The 10266-nt window shown below is 36.4% G+C and overlaps 1 long non-coding RNA gene across 1 annotated transcript; it reads right to left on the bottom strand.

Moving 5' to 3' along the window:
• Window positions 1-5063: 5063 nt before the first annotated feature.
• Window positions 5064-9770, bottom strand: LOC122237646. Its single transcript, XR_006216236.1, has 4 exons — window positions 9690-9770; window positions 7709-7778; window positions 5631-5715; window positions 5064-5145 (listed from the first exon to the last, which is right to left on the bottom strand). It is a non-coding gene; the product is annotated as an uncharacterized LOC122237646 (long non-coding RNA).
• Window positions 9771-10266: the final 496 nt, after the last annotated feature.

Below are 10266 nucleotides of genomic sequence, written 5' to 3'. Positions count from 1 at the left end.
ATTACAATAATATTACATCAGACTACAGTATCAGAAATTAGAATCAAATAAAAATTACTGATTGTGAACAAATTTCTCCCTTTTGCCTGTTTTCTACACAGTTCAGAGATTACTGTTGTTAATATGTAACAAATTCAAATGAGGGCATGAAAAGCCCAATTTGATAAAAATTAAAACCTAAAAGTTAAAAAGAAAAGTATTAAAAGAATCTTTGTTGCAAGTGACTAAAACGCACACCCACAAAAATACATCATAAATAGCACTATGTGACCTCAGTAATAGAGACTAAACTGAAAATACTTGAAGTTCTGGCCTAAATCTGTAATATTTTAAAATGCAAGTTAAAGGCAAATTAATAGGGCTGTGCAATGACCTGAACAAGAGAGACACAGATAGTAGCTGCTGTGAAGCCATCTGACAAAATGCTACCTTTTAAATGGTCACACAATTTATCAGAAACTCTTTCAATTAACATTTTTGAACAGACGTGATGTGATACAGCTAGTGTATAAAATACACTTCTTAGTGCTATTGAAAACACTGTCATTTCTAAAACAGGAAAAGAAAAACTGTGAAATTAGGCCAAATCCTTTGTCAATATTTAACATTCCATTTTCACAGCAGCCTCAGTGACCACCCAAAGGCTTGGAGCTTCTTCTTTGACCCATAGATGTACACCACAATTTTCTGTGTGAGATCTGCTTTAAGATGTGCCCTCTTTTTTTTTTTTTTTTTTTCATTTCAAGCTCCTTTTACTAACAGTCTGGATGCCACTCTTAATAACATGAGGTCATTTTTAACCAAATTCTTTTTTTTTTTGGGGGGGGGGTTAAAGATATTAAAATTTTACTTGGTTATTTTTGCTTTTTTTTTTTTTTTCAATATATGAAATTTATTGTCAAATTGGTTTCCATTCAGGAGGATGGGCTACAGTCCTTAAGAGGGCACATCTTGTATGGAAACCAAGATGTGCCCTCTTAAGGACTGTAGCCCATCCTCCTGACTGGAGGCTACAAGAGTGACTTCATACTGAGTTCCCGGGAATGTGCAAGAAAATTAAACTCTGTATCTTTGTAGCTTCTAGATCTTTTCCTGGAAGTTCTCAGCCATTTTTGAATTTGACTATGCCGCTAGAAGCCTGCCTGGATGACCACTTCTCAATGACCTCATATTCTAATGTTCATATAAGTTTCACAGCAAAACCCTAAAACCATGCTTTGTTTCAGTAATTTGAAAGAGAAAGTTGGAGGGGCGCCTGGGTGGCTCAGTCAGTTAAGCATCTATTTTTGGCTCAGGTCATGATCTCACTGTTTGTGAGTTTGAGCCCCGTGTCGGACTCTGTGCTGACAGCTTGGAGCCTGGAGCCTGCTTCAGATTCTGTGTCTCCCTCTCTCTCTGCCCCTCCCCTGCTCACACTCTGTCCATCTCTCTCTCAAAAATGAAATAAAAACATTAACAATTGTTTTAAAAAGAGAGAAAGTTGGAGAAGCTTCTTCAATTAACACAATCAAAAGCAGCACGGATCTCATAATTACTTAGTTTCATTTATTGGACAGCCTTCACAATACACAAGATGTTCTGAAGAGGAAGTCTGGCTTAATTATTGGTGAGTTATAGTTTATTTTATGCACTGTACCAGATGAGCTGTCTCATTTAGCCAATGGCAGTTGAGTGAAGGAGTGAATTCACCCACAACCCTGGCAATTTTATCCAGTTAAGAAAATTGATTCAAACTGCTGTTTTGTTTTGACACTGAGATCCAGTGTCCTTTTATATGACTCTTATATTTTACTGATTAGCAACAAATTCACAATAAAAAGTTACCTTATTTTCCTGTCTTATCACTTGTTTCCAAGATCATTTTAGTGTTGTTTGTGAATACCCTGCAGAGTTTCTGATTTATCCCTTATTCTATTCCTATCTTTGTAGGTAAGGAAGGAAGAGAGGAGTAGAGATGTCAGCTAATTTTCATTGCAGTAAAAATCTCAAAGTTACATTAAAACATTTTTGACCTACTTCTTATTGCTTGCTTGATCAAAATATTATGAATAAAAAAGTTATTTTTGATTAATAATGAGTGAGGAATAGCAAAAATAACTAAAGTAGAACAAAGACTATCAAAAAAGCTATTCAATAAGATTTAATGCAATTGAGAGATAACCTTCTAGATTGAGGTAGCCAACAGAGTCCCCGACACAATGGATAAAAATAGACCTATACTGAGGTATATCACATTAAATTATTTTTAAGTTTTTTTTAATGTTTATTTCTTTTTAAGAGACAGAGAGAAAGACAGAGTGCAAGCAGAGGAGGGCCAGAGAGAGACTGGAGACAGAATCTGAAGCAGGCTCCAGGCTCTGAACTGTTAGCACAGAGCCTGACTTAGGGCTAGAATTTACGAGCTGTGAGATCATGACCTATGCCAAAGTTGGAGACTTAACCAACTGAGCCACCCATGTGGCCCTCACATGAAACTTTAAGGCATGAAAAACCAAGGTAAATTTCATTAAGTTCCAGAAATTAAGGGGGTGGGCAACTCATGCTTATGTGCAAAAGATCAACATTCAAAATGGCAAAATGGTTTCAGACTTCCATGAAGCTATAAGATACTAAGTAAGGCCTTCAAAATACTGAATTATTATTATTTTGATCTTGAATCTCATTGTCAGACAAACTACAAATAAAGTGTAAAGGTAGAATAAAAACATTTTTAGACAAACAAACGTTCAAAAAAATTAACTTTGCCGTGTACTTCCCCGAAAGAAGGTATTGGAGAACTTGCTCTTAAAGTGATTTCAATAACCAAAGCCAAAAGGATGGGACCAACTAAGTAGGAACTCTCACATCTGAGACACATGATGAAAATATTATCATGGCGGTGAGGGGACATTTTAGGGTACCAAATCCAAACCAGGTGGTAGGAAAATTGTTTTGTGCTGGTCTCAGCCTATCGATAATGATGCCATTGGCTAGAAATGCCAGCTGTACCCACCAGGAAACCCCACAGACATTCCTCCTTTCTGAGCCAACGTTGTGGTTGGACCAGTCCTTGTGGCTCCTACCGTGAGTGCAAGATACATCTCAGCAACAACCATCAGGGAACTTAAATATATATATATATAGATAGATAGATAGATAGATAGATAGATAGATAGATAGATGTATATATCTATATCTATATCTATATCTATATCTATATCTATATCTATATCTATGTCTATATATATAGATAGATATATACATGCCACACAGTGAGGTTTCAGGGAGAAGGAGAGAAAGAGAGAAGAGAGAAAGAGAAAGAAAATGAGAGAGTGAAAGAGAGAGCACATGGGCCTGGGTTCTGTTTTTGCTGGGGTTGAGGTTGGGGTGACTAGGGGTTTCATGGGTTCATTCTTTACTGGTGAGTTTAAAACATAAGGGGGGGGATTAAAACACAGGATGGAAGAAATAAGCTGTGGAAATTATCTAAGTCAACCAGAAATCTCTAAAACAAAGTAAACTTCAGGGGTGGTGGCCTCTTCATCTAGTTGTGTAGCTGCCAATGTGTTTTGGGAGAGGGCTGCCTTCGAGGTGGAGACCCCGGCAATCTAAAGCTTACTCAGGCCTTGCGTTGCAATCAAAAGGGCCCACTCTCATGCTCTTACACTGAAGAGGATGGAATGAAGGTGGGGAAATACTAGGCCGATGTGAGAAGCTCTGAGATGGTTCAAATATATTAGTGCGTAAAAGAAACTAAAAATGAAAATGACAAGAGCCAACCAAGTATGTCTTTTAATTGTACACTTGGAAGGGTTGATGATAAAATTGTGTGTTTGAGTGTGTGCGTGGTTGTAAGAGAATTGAGTTTATTGTTCAAATTAGTGTTTCAGGGAAATTATTTTGAGTTTTGAGCTGATCAGCAAGGTATCAGAACTTCCAGTCACCATCATTAGTCATTGATTCCCCACACAAACACAATCAATAATTACAAACAGATGTTTGATTTCTCTGTCCTGTTTCAGTCAGGCATGCATTTTCTTGTCTACAGATGCATCTTCTTCAATTTCCATGAAGTTTTTTTCCCCCTCTAGTTAATCTTCCACATCCACTGCTTGATTAAACTGCTCTAAGAACATAAACTCACTGACGCTACATTTAGTAGACACTTTTTAATCCCCATCTGATCTGATATTTCAGAAATAGGTGGCTGACAATTGACCATATATTCTCTTATTGATAGTGTCCTCTGCCTTTCTTAATGTATGTGGAATCCAATTGGAGGTCACTCTGTTCTGGGGACAGACATGTAGTCAAGGCCTGACTAATCACTATATACAATTATAGTATCCTTAGCATCAATATTTGACTGAATGAATGGACGGAGTGACATCAGCACTAATTCTAAGAATTTTAATTTGGTGACCAAACAGGAGTCAGTCCCTTTTCTAAAAACTTAGGGAAAGGAGAATGTAAACCTATGGAGAATCAGTTTAGGAATTCCCTGAGCTTGCACCAATGGGTTAACCAGGCTTAGGATGAAAGCATCCAAGATTAGGTAAACAGGGCCAAAGTGCCCCCAGTATAGAAGTATAGAACAAAGGCATAGGAATAGGAAGCCACAGGATGAAAGTATCATAGATTGGGTAAACAGGGCAGAAGTGCCCCAACATAGTACAATAGCAGAAAGTTGCTTTCACAAGAGGAAAGATCCAGAATAGGTAAACAGGTGAACAGGAATATAGACCACACAGGGTGAAATTGCCCAGAGTAGAGCTAACTAGCAAAAGAAAGCTACCTTCTTGACCCTGAGATAGCATGCTGTATCTGTCTTATCCCCTAGGCAAGCTAAAATAAGCAGACTGGCACCTTGTGCCTGCCATAAACAACCATCTGCCTGGCACCAGGATTTTGTTTTGAATTGACCCAAACGCCTAACACCGGGTATCTTTGAAACAAACCCCTTTTGTCTCACTCACATGAGTTAATATCCACCGTTTCATTGTCTCTTTATGCATGTCCATCATGCTTATAAGCCTTCTCATCGTAATAAAAATGGAGAAAGGACCCTTACTCGGGACTCTTGTCTCCTCCCGGACATTAGCCTCTCTCACATCTGCTCTCTTGCTGGACAAGAGAGAACTCGAGACTCAAATCTGCGACATTAACCTAAAGAACAAATCAAATAATAAAGGGCAAAAACTTTAATAAGAACTTTGTGAAAGGATTTCAACCTAATATGGACTCAGAGGTTATGAAATGGCGAAGTTCATGCGGTGGTCTCAGAAGAAAGGGACTTAATTTATTTTAATGTTTATTTATTTATTTGTTTTTGAGGGAGAAAAAGACAGAGTGTGAAGGGGAGGGGCAGAGAGACAGGAAGACACAGAATCTGAACCAGGCTCCAGGCTCGGAGCTATCAGCACAAAGCCCAATGTGGGGCTCAGAGCCACAAACCATGAGATCATGACTTGATCTGAAGTTGGATGCTTCACTGACTGAGCCACCCAGGTGCCCCAGAAGAAAGGAACTCAAGAACTAAGAGACTGAATTTCCATAAATGTTGATTTACAGAAGACTGAGGCATATCCCCTCAGCTGTGAACTTTCATCAAGAATCTCTCCCCATCTCTCTTCAATCCTTCTCCAACTTACCTCTTGGACCTCATTCTTATATGTTTCTCCTGTAGCATTTTACCTCTCAGCAAATGGTAATTCCTTAGAATTTCTTGGACAATTCCTTAGATCAAAAAGCAAAAGGATCATTGTTGACACCTTCCTTTGTCCTACGCTAAACCCAATCATTCAGTAAATGCTATCAATTCCTCCTCTATTTGTATATATAGTTAGTTCTCTATATCTCTGCTATTGTTCAGATCACCGTGTCTTTTATAACTATACTACATTCATCCAATTTTGACCCTATCTCTATCTCATATATTTCACAGAGAAGACAGAATGATCTTTCAAAAATGAAAATTGAATATGTTACTCTTCTGTTTGAAAGCTGTCAATTTCTTTTCATTTTTCTTAGAATGTAGACCCAAATCTTTGCTTTGATCTATACTATGATTCACCACATTGGTTTTCTTTCTGTTTCTTGATCAAACTCTTTGGCTACCTGAGAGATGTTGGCAAGCCATCTTTTCTGCCTGCAAGTTCTTCCTGGCCTACTCATATTTAATCACGTCCCACAACTGTTTCTTTAATATCATAGAGTAGTTTTGTAACTTTCCAGTACTTACCACAAAGCTTGAGACTTAAGCATCAAAAAATGCTTTCCAATGATAAATGGCATTTATATAACACTTCCTTGTTGCTTATTATGACAAATAAAAATAGGAAATGAATTACTGTGCCTGATTGTTAACCATTTCTATTTGGAGGCTGAAATGGTTACTTTTATATGTGAATTTGACTGGGCCACTGGGTGTCCAGATATTTGATCAATCAGTATTCTGGGTGTTTCTTTGAAGGTGCTTTTGAATGAGATTAACATTTAAATTGGCAGACTGACTAAAGTAGATTGTTCTCTACTCCTCATGATGAGGCCCAATTGGATGGGTCACATCCAATAAGTTGAAAGCCTGTATGGGACAAAGCATCTGATGTTCTCCTGAATAAAAGATAATCCTTTTCTGCCTGACCTCCTTTAAATGGAGATAGATACTGGTTTCCTTTCCACCTTAATCTCAAACCAAGACAACAGCTCTTAGGTCTTGAGCCTGCCAGCCTTCTAATGGGAACTATGTGATTAACTCCCTGGGTCTCAGGCATTTGGACTTGGACTGGAACTAAACCATTGGCTCTCTTGGATATCCAGTTTGCTTACTTGCCCTGCAGTTCTTGGGACTTGCCCACCTCCATAATCACATGATCCAATTCCTTGTAATTAATCAGTAGATAGTGTAGAGACATACATACACACACACACACACACACACACACACAGATTCTGTTGATTCTGTTTCTCTGGAAAATCCTGACTAACAGAGGCATTGTAAAAATACAGCAAAAGTGAATCTGTGATTCATTAAGAGTGTCTATGAATAGGTAAACCTTAGTCATATGGCATTATTTTAGAATTGGAGTCTTCTCAATTAGCATAATCCATCCCCAAAATGCAGCTGTATTTTTTTGCTGTAGGCTGCATAGTGCCTGGCATAATAGGCTTCTCAACAAATGTAATCTAAGTAAATATTTAAAAAGACTTACTCTATAAAATGCATTATACTTTCTATACATATTTAAGCAGATTGTATAAATAGTTCTGTGCATTATTTAATAAATAGTTGCTCAAATAACTGTTTACCTACACAAGAAAAAAATACCTCCAAATAGAAAACATACATAAAAATAAATTTCAGGTTTAACATAGATTTAAAATCAAAAAGCAAAATTAAAAAAAAAAAATTGTACCAGAAAAAAAAGGTAAAATGTCTTTTTAACTACATAGATTCAATTTCTTTAAGAAGTCATAAGAAATCTGAAAGGAAAAGATAAATTTACCCAAAATACATTTAAAAAACACAAAAAAATTATACACAAAGGATTTTCTGTAGTTCAGGAATGTTAAAATAGCTGGTATCAGAATAACTTTTTTTGTCAAAAACAATTATTAAAATGGAATAAAATAAAACAAAATTATCTGAAGAAACTGGAAAAATTAAGAAAATATCTAAAAGACACTATCCTTGAGAAAAGAGAAGCACAGCAAGTAAAATCTGTCTAACCTTATCTTCTTTGAGGGCATTTTCAGGTTCTTCCTGCAGGAGTCTACACCCCAAGAAGGCTCTGATCTCACTGGGAAGGGAAGGCAGAGGTCAGAGACTTTGTGAGGCAAAGCGGATGAAAAACTAGGGACAAAGTAATGAACATACTGCATAGAGGACTGTGGAAGAAGTCCAAAACTCTGCGTACAATTATATCCTATGTCATTTCTGATTCTTAACCAGTCATATCAATAAAAAATACAGCTACATGCAACAACATGGCTGAATCCCACAGACAGAAAGTTAAGTGCAAGAAGCTAGACACTGAATAGTATATACTGTATGATTTCAGTTATGTGAAATTCAAGGACAGAGAAAAGTAATATACAGTGAAACTAACTGAACTTCAATGATGTGCAATGGTATATATCAATATTACTTAGTAAAAAAAATGTATAAAGAAAACAAAGCAAATTACCCAAAGAACATGTATAATATGATAGCATTCAGTTAAAACTTAAAAATCTCAAATGAATGCTTTATCAAGCCTATGAATATATACACATGAAATCTGCAGTTAACGTTTGACAAAACTTGACAGAGGATACATTATTTTGTATATTGTTCTGTATGCAAAAAAATGGTTTTTTTTAACTATAAGGTATATGTGGCTTATCTTTAAACACTCTTATCCTGAAAATTATGTCATCAGTTGAAAAGTTGCAGCAATGGGAGCATAACCTCTGGTCAAAAGAACTGTGTGATTTTGATAGGATTATTACTTTAAAAATGAATTTCTCAGAAGGACTGCTTATTTGTTATGTGTGGGTTGGATTTATTACAAAAATATGTATCATCTAAAAAAAGTTTGTCTTACAGGTTAAGACAGCATTCATATTCTATTTCATACTAGTAATATTTAATAATGAAAACTCTTGAATATTTATAATTTAAGAAAGGATACCATATCCTTATAATAAAACACAGTAGTGTCTATGACATAATTTCTTCCTCAAGAACTACATAGTTTAGTAAGAAAAAGATAACTTTGGCACCATAGTTCCTTGTACTTCCAAATCTGAATTTCCCAATCAACCAAACAAAAGAATAAAATAGTTGACCATGCAACAATATATGGACACTTAGAAGGTTTTGTGTTTTTAATCTATTTTGGATCCAAACTTAATGACAGGATGTCAGGTGCAGTATATGTCAGTGTTTGCATTTTCAGTGTGCACTATTTGACATATTTTTAAGCCCCAATAGAGATCTTTTCTCAGTCAAAGAAAATGCCTTGTTTGTTTGTTTGTTTCTTTGTTTGTTTGTTTAGACAGAGATAGCACAAGTGGAGAGAGGGGCAGAGAGAGAGAGAGAAAGAGAGAGGAGGGAGAATTATAAACACCCTGGATAGCCGGAAGAGGGACTTGATTCCACGACCCTGGGATCATGACCTGAGCCAAAATCAAGAGTCTGACTCAACAAACTGAGCCATACAGTCACCCCAAGAACATATATATTTGAAAAAATAATAATGGTGGTGCATAAGTGACTCAATCGGTTAAGTGTCCGATTTCAGCTCAGGCCCCATGTCTGGCTCTGTGCTGACAGCTCAGAGCCTGGAGCCTGCTTCGGATCAGGATCTCTCTCTGCCCCTCCCCCCGCTGACACTATCTCTGTCTGTCTCTCAAAAATAAATAATAAAACATTAAAAAAATAATAATGAACTTAAACTATATATACACATATATATATATACATACATACATATGTATGTATATAGTTTTTATTTATTTATTTTGAGAGAGACAGAGAGGGGAGGACAGTGATAAAAAGAGAGAGAGAACCCCAAGCAGGCTCTGTGCTCTCAGTAGGACTCGAACTCATGAAACTGTGAGGTTATGACCTGAGCTAAAATCAAGAGTTGGTTGCTTAACTGACTCAGCCAGGCACCCCCAGAACTTAACTTATTTAATATATACTTTTATGCCTTTAAATTGCTTACCTTGAACAAGTCCAGCCACCAACCAACAAAGCAAAATCCACAATATCTGACATTTAATAAAAAATTTCCAAGCATGTAAAAATAGATATAAAGCCCCTAATGAAGAGAAAAAAAATGAATGATAACAGAGTCAGAATCTGTCTATCTATTGATCTATCAATCTATCTACCTATCTATCAATCTATCTATTGATAGAATGTTTAGAAGATAATGAAGTTAAAAAAGCTATTGTAAACCTACTCCATATGATCAAGAAGGTAGAGGAAAAAGTTAGGATGATAAGGAAAGACATGAAAGATAGTTTTCTTAAGAAGACCCAAGTTGAACACCTAGAGATAAAAAATACTACATCTAAAATAAAAATATTTGATATGAGATTAACAGAAGATTGGACACCATCAATGAAGACTAATCAATTTAAAGTAGAAGACTTTTTAAAAATCTCCCTTTCCCATGCACACCCATAGATTTACTGTGGCTCCAAACTTCTCCTACATTAAAACCAATATTCTCAGCATGTTGTCACATATGTACATGCCTCACCTATTTCCAAATTTCACCATGCATCCTGGTCTCG

Source organism: Panthera tigris, chromosome B1 (assembly GCF_018350195.1).
Source record: "Panthera tigris isolate Pti1 chromosome B1, P.tigris_Pti1_mat1.1, whole genome shotgun sequence".
Taxonomy (NCBI): Eukaryota; Metazoa; Chordata; class Mammalia; order Carnivora; family Felidae; genus Panthera; species Panthera tigris.
Note: the sequence above shows the minus strand (reverse complement) of the source record. Positions and strands in the feature narration are given on the sequence as shown.